The 11,991-nt window shown below is 40.9% G+C and overlaps 1 non-coding gene across 1 annotated transcript; it reads right to left on the bottom strand.

The window, feature by feature from the left end:
- Window positions 1-7,388: 7,388 nt before the first annotated feature.
- LOC136752124 (U5 spliceosomal RNA) lies at window positions 7,389-7,503 on the bottom strand. Its single transcript, XR_010817287.1, has one exon. It is a non-coding gene; the product is annotated as a U5 spliceosomal RNA (small nuclear RNA).
- Window positions 7,504-11,991: the final 4,488 nt, after the last annotated feature.

The following is an 11,991-nucleotide window of genomic DNA, read 5'->3' as shown; positions in this document are numbered from 1 at the left end:
CAGATTGATTGTCAGCATGGAGGTGTCTGGGTTATCCTCCTCACTGATTGACACCTGCCTTCCTTTACTGATGCCTCTCCTTTTAATGTGCCTGTACAGTTGACAGATGGCAGCGTGCCAGGCGTCGGTGTGCTCGGTGTAGAAGACCAGGTTGCTGTTGACTTGCTGGTCTCCAGTCTGAGAGAAGTCGGCTCTGAGAGTCTCTGGGTTGTCCTTCAGTATGTGTTGTCTGAGACTCTTCCTGGCCTGAGCATTCTTCAGGTGCTCTGGGTAATGGATCGCACAGCTCCTGCTCCTGCTCATTGTATCTTTTATGAATTGATACTTTCAAATTCAAACCTCTGTCACTTTTCAAATGTCAACAGCTTTTCAGTATAGACACAGTTCTGTGTTGATTATACTGTATGCTGTAATATTGAATATTTTCAAAGTTACATCATTTGTTTGTTTTTCCTATCATGTTACAAATGTTCCCTATGTGAAAGATGCATTATATCTTAACATTGTCAAAACAATTAAATATATACAGATTATTATTTTCCGTAAAGTTATATCACATTGCTTGACAGTTTTTTATTGATCCTGCAAAATTGGGAAAAGTGTTTAGGGAACAATTGTAACTTAAAGTTAGGGTTAGTGATAGGGTTAGGGTTATGAATATAATTGATATATAGAATTGTTAAGAAGTGTAAATGTTTACATTACATTTTTCATGGATTTTCTGAAAGTTTCAGTTCTATATTCGATTTGGAAACCGTTTTTTCTATTTGTGTATATGAAAGATATACATCTATGCAATATCTTCACTATTAAAGATAAACGCATTATTATTTTCGGCATTGTTAAAGCTCATTGGTATTACTGTGACATTAGTTTATTATTGAAAAATATAAATATATATGAAAAGGTATCGTAAAAGAAATTAGAAACACCGTATACATTATTTTACTTTATAGCAGGGAGGAATCGCTATGTGTTATGTTGTTGTTGATGGTGCAAGTAGATTGGAGGAAGCCCTAAAAATGGCTTGCAAGTGGGAGCGGGTCAGGAAGCACTAAGACCTTCCTCTTCACATTTCTAAAGCACAATAAATGAGAAGGTTCTGGAACAACCATCTATATGTAAATCTGGAAATATCCTAACAGCTATGGTGTCAAGCAAGTCCATTTCATCTACGTCAGAGAAATCCCCCAAATTACTACAAGCTATTGCAGATTTAAAAGCAGATGTTAAAGCACTCAGAGTAGAGGTGAGCCAGTTGAAGCAACAGCAAGAAAATCTCAAACATGGGCACAGCCAGTACAAAGAGGGGAAAATGGACCGTCAGCCCTCTCCAGAATGGATGAAACGAGAAATATCTTGCATCAAGAAAAGCATCCCCTGATGGGTATAATTCTTCCTCTAGATCACAAAGAGATGTTTCTTCGCCTTTATAGAAACATGTCTCCTGGACCAAGACCCAGACATCATTCCCTACATAGGCAAAAATATGAAAGGTGGTCTCCATCACCAAGCAACCGTTACTATTCAAGAACTAACAGTCCTAGCAGTCGCTATCACTCATCTCACCCTAATCAGCACTGCAGTTCAAGATATTCTCGTAGTCCATCTGCATCCTACTCACACTCAAGGGACAGGTACACCAGGAGAACACCCAGTCCACATCACCATGAGAGAAGGCCTGATTGCAGATACAGCAAACGTCATCTTTGCTTTGATTCTGAGGATCCCACCTGTCAGGGAAACGAGTGGTAGCAGGTGCTGCGGGCCAAGTAGCTGCTACATTGAATAACAGGGACCCAGAGTCTGAAGCTTCAGCGTTAAAAGAGTCTCCAACCTCATATTGTTTTGCTGTTATTGAAGACACTGCTGTTCAAGCCTTCATTGATACTGGTTCACAAATTTCTTTGATCAGTGAAAATTTAAGAGTGTCAATTCCAGCACTGAAGACAAAGTCCATCAGAAAGACATACGTGTTGGCAAGGTCAGTGACTGGTGAGTGCCTTGATACTCTTGGAACACTAACCATTAGTATTAGACTTGGAGAGGAGGTTTTTCATCATGATGTTCAAGTGATAAGAAATTCCAATCAAGCTGTCATACTCGGATGGGATTTTCTGCAGAAACACCATGCAGTAATTGATGTACAAGGACAATTACAGTTGTGGAACTGGAAAGTCCCACTGTTGTTCTCTAAGCAAATCACACCTCTTTGTTGCAATGCTGTGACATTTGCGCCAATCAACATTCCTGCAATGACTGAGATGAATATCATGGCAAAGTTGCAGCCATTTACAGAAAATCAAATCTCAACTCCAAATTACTTAGGAATGCAACTACCCAGGTCTGTTTGTTGCCAGAACAATGTCTCCAGCGAAGAAAGGATTAACAACCGTTGGTGTCATGAATCCTACCAGTGATGACTGCCATGTCCCAAGTAACACACCACTGGGAAATTTTTACTCTGTGATAAATCTGGGAGGTGAAGAGTTCCAGGTTATTGAGGCTACTGTGCAGAATATCAGGCAGACAGAAGGCACAAAGTTACCCACAGTGGACTTCAGTCAGTCTAAATTGAGTGATCCACAAATGGACCAGCTGGAGAACTTACTTTTGAAGTATTGTGATGTGTTTAGTTCACATGAACATGACTATGGCTGCACAGATGCTGTAAAGCACCACATTTGAACTGGAGATGCCCTACCGATCCGCCAACATGCTTACAGGACTTCTCCAGCTTTGAAACAGGAAATAGAAAAACAAGTTCAGCAGTTGCTGGCCCATGACCTCATTGAGGAGAGCTGCAGCCCTTGGGCTTCACCTGTTGTTTTAGTCAAGAAAAAGGACGGCAGCTACAGATTTTGCATTGAATTCAAGAAATTAAACCCTGTCACCATACGGGACTCGCATCCCTTACCACGGATTTCTGAAGCTTTGGACAGCCTGGCAGGGGCATGCTGGTTTAGTACCATGGACCTGTCAAGTGGTTATTGGCAGGTTCAGCTGGCATCAGAAGACCGGGAGAAGACCGCATTTACCACCGGCAGCGGCTTATGCCATTTTAAGGTCATGCCAATGGGACTGACCAATGCACCACCTACCTTCTAACGTTTAATGGAGCTTGTGCTTCGTGGTCTACACTGGAAGATCTGCCTCATCTGTTTGGATGATGTTTTGGTTTTTAGCAAAACCTTTCCTGAACATCTGCAGAGTGTGGAAGATGTCTTTCTTCGCTTTTGAAAGGCAGGACTAAAGCTGAAGGCCAGTAAATGTCAGCTTGCACGGGATGAAGTCTCTTTCCTGGGACATGTAATCACCAAGGGTGGTCTCAGACCAGATTCCAGGAAGCTGGACAAAGTGAAAGATTGGCCAACACCAAGAACACCTACTGAGATGAGAGCTTTTGTGGGTCTCTGCTCCTATTACAGACGATTCGTTAAAAACTTTGCCCAAAAAGATGCAAAACAGTTGGTCTTCTGAACTACAGCCTGAACAAGCTGTTCCTGTAAGACAAACCTGTGAAGATTTAGCAATAGACATTGATGAACTGAAGCAGAAACAACAAGCGGTTTCATTCTGAGAACTGTGATGAAATGGAAAGAAATGGATAACCGAAGACCTACTGCACGACGAATCAAAAACTCCCCGTCAGCTCTGAAAAAGCTCTGGTATGAGTTTCCTCGCCTGACTTTGGAAAATGGGATCCTCTGTCAGAAAATTAAAACCTTTCTGCAGAAAGCCGATACTTACCAATTGGTTCTTCCCGAATCCCTCATTCAGACAGCCCTCACTTACCTGCATGGAAATGTCTTCAGTGGACATTTAGGGACTGAACGAACTTTGCAGAGAGCCAGAAAAATCTGCTATTGGCCTTACATGTCACGTGACATTTACAAGTTCTGTACAGAGTGTTTTTACATGTCAGACTCGCAGTGCTCCAACACCAAAAGCTAGAGCTCCTTTACAACCTATTGTGGTGCATCGTCCATTCCAGAAAATTGCTGCTGATCTCACCGAGCTACCAGTCACTTCTCAAGGCAACAGGTATGTTCTTGTTGTAATGGATTATTTTACATGCTATGTGAATCTCTTTCCTTTAAAAGATCACCGTGCAACAAGTGTAGCTCAATGCATGTTTGAAGACTTCATCCGTCAACATGGTATACCTGAGACCATCCACACTGACCACACTGCTCATCCAGAAGCGCCTCCACAGCTGTTTAGAGATCCTGATGATGCACCTGTCAGTCCGCCATCAACACTGACGGCTTTGTCTGGAGACGTCCCTTACCCACTTCCAGTTCCAGCGAGCTCCAGTCATCACTCGATGCCGTCTCTCTCTCTTCTTTCTTCTACAGCTCCTGTCCAGAGGGATATGCTACCTGTTCCAGGTGTTGTTCCACAGCCTGCTCTAGCACTTGAGCCATGCCCAGGTGTCACCCATTCTTCCAGCCTTTGGGATGCCCAAGTCACAGTGCACCCAGAGACTGTGTCTTTTCTCTTACCTCAGCGACCACAGACTCCTGTGGCATTACCTGCTGGATGTACCTAGTGGTCGTAAAGTTATAAAACCTGACAAGTTTAAAGATTTAGTTCTTTCTTGGTTTATACCTGTTTTCATGTTACATTACAGTTCAATACAGTAATGGCTCCTAATTTGCCATTCTTAAAAAAAAAAAAAAAAAAGTTCCTATTGTACTGACATACATCTATTGTGATTTAATTACTGCAACATCAGTTTATCCCTTGGAAAATCTAAGTGTATATATATATATATATATATATATATATATATATATATATATAAATGTAACATTAGAAATACTGTATGATTTATTTAATTAAGAAACGAGGACGTTTCAAATAAAGTGGGGGAGGACTGTAACATTAGTTTATTATTGAAAAATATAAATCTCTATGAAAAGGTATCGTGAAAGAAATTAGAAACACTGTATACATTATTTTACTTTATAGCAGGGAGAAATCACTATGTGTTATGTTGTTCCCCTAAGAACATATTATTTCAGTTGCATGTTGTAAAGCATTAGACAGGTTAGAGTGACGCACATCTTTGTGTTCTGGATAGAGAGGAGTAGTGGCGCTGCACTGCTGTGCTCGGCATTGTATTTGTAACTGCAACTCGGCCTCCAGCACCGGCACCATGTCGGTGGAAAAGCGCTAAGTGAGCTCACACTGAGCTCAGTGTAATGACTGCTCTGGAGAGCTCACAGTGTGACCTAGTCGTGAGTTCACGTCTTTACTGGGTAGTCCTTGACAACTTAATTGACTCAATTCTTGGGCTTAATTGGTCAAAATGACCATTGGTTGAAGGTACTCAGGGACTGATGTGTAGAGAGACTTATTAAAACTGCAGGATTGTGGTTTTCCCAGAACAGAATTAACCAGCTCACCACAAAGGAACATGGATGTTGCTATTGCAACATGGATTACACAAAAACATTGAAATCCAAGTTTGCAGTGGTCCTTGGGCCATTGCGTGGTGATCCAGATCACTTCAGCATGAATTTTGCAGTGGTCTGGACTACAACTCCAGGGACTACTGTGCAGTGGTCCAGACCTCAGAAACTGTATGAATATGAACACTGAAGTAGGCATCATAACTGTAGCCAATACTTTGTGGTTAAAATACTTAATTAAATCCGTGTATTGTACGGAATAATAATAACAACTGTAAAACATAAGAGAAGGGCCTGATATTAAATACAATACTCAATATACTAAGTAGAACCGTCTGGGAAATAAGTGGAGAAGTCACGGAGATAAAGCAAACAGAACTTTAAACGGGCCGCTCTGAAGCTCCACTGTCAGAAATAATTCTCTCATTGAGACTTAATGTTTACAAACATAAGTACAACTTTATAGGAAAAATGACGTAACATATTATGGCCATTCATCCAATCAGCAGATACAGGTCCGGGTTCGTTTTACGATCTGTCCTCCCGTGAAGAGGTGATGGATCCAAAGCAGATGTCCCTCTTTGATGTGCACTAGGAAGATGCGATCCCACGGTCGTCATTTACCTAGTGTCAATCGCTCTTTAACAAAAACAATTCCTCCCTATCTGGAGAAACGATTACGTCATAAACAAATTCACTGCAGACATCTATAGGCTATTTCGGCACTGTGTAATCTTTCATTACTGACAGGAGTTTCTAACAAATCGACCTTGTTGACCCTTTACTTGTCCTGCTAAATCTAATCTGCTCAGCATGTATACAAAACCACTTCTAATGCTAGTATTAATATGAAACATTATTTAATCATTACAAAACACTTTCTTCAACATCCTATACAGAGTCTTCAAAAGCTATCAGACTTTAGCAGCTGGTGTATGAACACACATACGATTATACAGCTTTTTTTGCAGCTTCGCAAGACCTAATTTTAAACGTTGTTGGTGAATTAGATAATTAGTGAGGACCCTCTATTTGCATTTGTTCCCCTTGTGGAAGGAAAGTTAGAATTCTTTCCCTCATAGCTATTCTACTCTCTTGTATACTTAAGACAGATAAGGTCAAGCCAGAAGGACAGGCCAGAAGGTAGCTTGATTTCTGTTTGTTATTTACGATGAGAATCTTGGAGACAATTTCAAACAGTATGATTGAAGTGCCTGCTCCCTAATCCATGTGTTGACCTATGAACTCTGATATATATTCTGCTTCGCTAACTCTCTATGATTAATATAGTAATGACATTGTGATTGTAACCAGATCTTTGTTTTTTATGTATAAAAGCCTCTTACTTTTAAATGAAGACAGAGCGACTTTGGGATCTTCTTGATTCACTGTTCCTCTCCACGTTGCGTGTATTAAAGGCATTGAAACTAACGTTCCAACCTGATTGAAGATGTTTTTTCTTGCACACCCTCTATAATTGCTAAAATAAAGTTTTACTGACATCTGTAACATGAACGCTACTGAATGGCACATACATTGAAAACTACAGAGAATTGAGACAAATCCAATTTACACTTCATAAATAATCTTAAAACGATTCCAACCAAGGCATAACCCACTTGAAATACGTTCATTCACATTTTTGGTAACAAAAAGAGAGATTGTTACATATGTTCCCTATGATGCATCTACAGAGCGAGACACAAGACACACAGAGCCAGCCAGCTCAGCGATGACATCACGAACCTCTCTCTGAGCTGATTGCTATGACATCACAGAGCACGTGCATTCCGTTGCTTGCCGTCTGTCAACCACTCAGTCACTGCCAGCCAGACTGCCTGCCTGGCTGGATGGGGGGGCTGTTTGCTGCTGCTGCGTACCTTAGCAAGCTTATCTGCTTGACCGGCCTTCCTCTTCCTCCGCCCACATGCCCACCTATGCCCGATCTGCTGTTCACCTGGATCACAACTCCGCCCCAACAAGGCAGAGCCTCCCAAGAATGGTACAAACTCATCCACGTTCCCCTCCATGGAAAGCTTTAGCAAAAGGCAAAAGCGTTATAAGTAATGAAGAGGAACCCGAGTCCCAGACGCTTCCGACAAGCCGTACATATTTGTGTGTATTAAAGATCACATTTTATTACATTTTGTTTTTCTGTACTTTATTACATCTTATTGTGATTTATAATTGCATTGTTTATTTTCCATATATATGTATGTATGTATGTTTGCATGTCCAATTGCTTTCACAATATTAATGCACTGAATTGAGAGAGAGAGAGAGAGAGAGAGAGAGAGAGAGAGAGAGAGAGAGAGAGAGAGAGAAGTGCTAGGGCACATCTGTAACATAATCTAGGGAACATTCGTCACATGCTTAGGGAAAGGTACTAAAAGGTCATATACTGGTAAGATGTTGGGCACATTTGAAACAACAAAAATGGCATTTGGTTATTTATAAGGGACTTTTATACCAGTCTGTGCAAATATCTATGCATATTCCAATATTTGCTGCATGACTTACAGATTGAGTGAGGGGGTCAATATGTTTGATTCAGAACTAACCACTGCTTCCTCCATTTTGTATTTGAGTAGAAGTAAAGAAACACTGCAATAATAATCAGCCCCGAGGCAACTGCGTTTCTAAACCCTATTTAACATCACAATCAAACTCATTCTGCGTCTACACACAGCACAGATACATTGTAAAAACCAAACAAAAAACACGAAATCACATATAGAAAACCAGAAACGAACATACAAGTATACGAATATGCTAAGATCAGCCTTTTATTTGTATTTATTTGTATTGATGCATTAAGGGATTTACACCGATTTGCTATTTCAGACACTTTCACTGTATTGACTAAAATACAGGATGAGTTCACATGCATTCGTCACCATGCACACAGTTCACATTTTCATTCATTTTGTGGTGTATCTTTACTTTTATTCTTATTTAAAAAACAATTGGCTAGCCTATTGATTATGGATGCGACTGTTTTGTTGGTTTTTGCGGCACAATTGTGGGCAGATCAATAAACTGTTGGACCATCTCAGGTGATGTTAATGCTTTGATGGGATATTGTGCTTATTGATGAAGTCTGTGATGAAGGTCTAAAATCACTGTTGCATTGTCCCTGTTGCCAGACACACAGCAATGCTCGAAAGGTCCCCCACTTCATAATTACATTATTATAAAGCACCGAAGTCATGGTGGTGTCAAAATGCTAAAGGTTGGAAGGAAACCTTATAAAAGGGAAAACAAAGAGAATTTGAGTTCTCTTAACTTCTTCATCCTGCAACGAGACACAAGAGAGAGCTGGAGGGAGACAGAGAGAGACACATTGCTTTCTGCATGACCAGACTGGCCTATAAGCTGTACTGTGAGGAGAAAGAAGAAAATGGGTATTATCTGTATCTTACTTTAATCCAGCAGAAGCTTAATATTACTTATTTTCAGTAATATAATTGAATGATATTAGTTTCGTATTTTTGTCAAAATAAATGATTATTGCACATCTGTGACTTGACCGCATCTTCCCTCTAAAAAGAATCTTAAAAGAGAAACCAATTGACTATGAGTTTTCAGTTCAACTATTTATTTATATTGACTGAAAAACCAAGCATTCAAAATTCTCTTACAATTGTTTATTAACAATTATTATTGCTTTGTTATTTGGCTTCACGGCTGTGCTGTCACCACAATTCTTATTATTGTCTGTGTCTATTTGTGTTTTTAGTTATTATCTTTGATAGCTAATCCGACTCTGTTCCGTCCGCGCTCTGGGGCTCCGGTGTGCTTCAGTTTCGGCTACAAATTGCACACTTTCAAAATAATAGTTCTGTTTATTGTAGCGTAAGGTACACTTATAAATTTCAATTCAAGAAATGAATTTATAGTATCACCTTATCACGAATCCTGGAATCTTGTAGAACTCAATTTCCGTAATAATTGGACGCAGACTCCAATTCCAAAGATATAAATTGTCAAATTTATTCAAAAACAAAGACTAAATGTAGCACTACACCAATTATACAAAAGGGCAAAACTAATTAACATTCATCTCTAGATCAACAACTCAAAGACAAATCACTTCCGTGACCAAATCAAAGACCATGTGATCGCATATGATATCACACAAATGGTTAAACAAAAAAGGTTATAAACACATTGACTACAATACCGGTTAGTAAGACGAAGGTGAGTCTCTCATTAGTATTGTTAGTCAGACATTAAATAACTACGCAGGTTAGTATTTAATGTCAGGTAACTTCTCGTTATATATATATCAGTCTCATTTACGTAGGTGCCGAGAAAGATCCTATCATTACTTGTTACCACAATTTCCCTTAACTGATTATTATTCAATGATTAAGAATAGGCAGGGCCACCTATAATCTGGTGTCTATTAACTTTTGTCAATTTCAGACTAAACAGTTAAACAGGAATGAGAAGATATTTCTCGGCGTTGACAGATTTTATTTCTAAAATTATCAACAAAACAGTTTAATGCAACACAAATTTATATTGAAGAAAACTAAATGATATTACACATTCTAGAGTTATGAATCACAGATTAACATTTCTAATTGATTTCTCAAATGTCATGAATCACAAACTGTTAAACTTATCTGAACTTCGTCGCAGAGAGGCCTCTCTGGCTTCGAGCTCAGATAACAGCACACGGCACGAGGTCCGTGTGATTTGGAAGAAAGGCAGTCCGGTTCGGCTTTGTCCAAGAACTTCCACTCAATCGATGCACCTGGAAGTTGGGCTTTCTCGAATGTAGAGTGTTTTCCAAACCGATTTTCCACTGGTTTAAAGGCTCCAAGGTTGTGCACAAAATCTTCTTTGTAAGCAGGGTTTCCACCATAGTTACTTGAAAACAAAGTCTTTGAGGAAAGCAGGGCCTTGTTCGTTCCAAGGGTCGAGTTTCTTAAGACTCAGTAGCTATTTAAATGACTGACACTTTCGTATACAGTCGACTTAGTCAATTGTCCAGCTGTAAAAACTCCACTGATCAGGTTTGCACAGGCGGTCAGCGCAGTCTGAAAAATTCTTTATTTGATAAAGTCCTTTAAAAGAATTCTTCGTACGGCTCAATCTCCTTCTCCCAGTTTAACTCTTCTGTTGCCGGCAAAGACTTAGTTGGTTTCTGGTTCTGGTTCTGGCAACAGAGCTACAGGTTGAACTGTGGCAGCGATTTTCTGGTTCAGGTGAGAGAGAGAGAGAGAGAGAGAGAGAGAGAGAGAGAGACCGTGTGCTGTTCTGTATACGCCTGTCAGATCAATAGGTGATTGGTTCTTGAGTTTTTGAGATTGGATTTCGGTTTCAGCCCCCAGTGTTCTATTGGAGGGGGGCTTGATTTATGAATGATGTCAATCCATGCCATCTTTTGGAAATGCCGGTTGGCCCGGGTTCGTAGCTCTATGTCAGGATTTCGGCTCTCGTCCACTTCAATGAGTTTTTATTACCTACAGGCCCACTTCTCCAGACATCCCACAGCAGGATTCCAAACTATTTGGCCTATTTGTGGTGCCATCCTCCCCAAAACTGTCACTTTGATGTAAACCAGTTCCAAGCTGATGAGTTAAGAAAATCTGATAACTTTGGGGGGAGAGGTCTTCTTTAGATCAGTGCATCAGCTCAGAGCTAAAATGCTCTAATCAAAATACACCCAACATAATGCTACAGTGTTTATTAATTTCTATGCCCCCAATGCTGTGAGAGACAGACTGTCAGTGTTTTCGGTGCTCAGCAAAGCGCTAGCAGACTGTGGGGCTGAGGAGATCCTGGTTTTGGGGGGGTGATTGGAACTGTACTGTGGACTATAGATTAGATAGGAATCATTTGGAGCCCAGTCCACAGTCGGCAAAACAGCTGGAAGGTAATACACAGTTGCACAATCTGGTCGATGTCTGGAGGAATGCCAACCCAAAGGTGAAACAGTACACCTGGGTAAGGCCGGGTTCTAGCATTATGTCGCTAGCCAGGCTGGATAGATTTTATACCTTTAGACATCATGTCAATCTGATCGGTGGCAGCCATATCACCCCCACCTGACCACTGACCACTGTCTCATCACTGTGAGTGCCACCCTGCCTCCTGTCTGGCTGTGCAGTGCCTACTGGCTTTTCAATAATAGCTTGCTGCAGGACTGGATTTTTTGTAATTCTTTTCTTTTCTTTTGGCAGAGATCAGAGCGCCCTAGGTTTGCCTCCCTGAGACAGTGGTGGGACATTGGCAAGGTTCAGACCAGGCTCTTCTGCCAGAAGTACACTGAGCATAGGACTGACAGCTTGAATGAATCTATGAAGGAGTTAGAAGGAGAGATTAAGGTGCTCCACTGAGCCTTAGACTATGGAGATTCAGGGGCATTAGAGGACCTCAAAGCTATGCAGCAGGCATTGTCAGAGCTGCTAAGGACGCGGGCTCGAGCAGCAATGGTGCGCTCGCAGTTCCAGAGCCTGACACAGATGGATGCGCCCATCAAGTTCTTCTTTGGGTTGGAATGCAGGCGGCAGCAGAGCAGGGTGATGCTCTGCCTGAGGACGGCTGAGGGCCGCGTGCTGCA

The sequence above is a fragment of the Amia ocellicauda genome, chromosome 6, assembly GCF_036373705.1.
Source record: "Amia ocellicauda isolate fAmiCal2 chromosome 6, fAmiCal2.hap1, whole genome shotgun sequence".
Lineage (NCBI taxonomy): Eukaryota > Metazoa > Chordata > Actinopteri > Amiiformes > Amiidae > Amia > Amia ocellicauda.
This window is presented reverse-complemented; position numbering and strand designations above follow the sequence as displayed.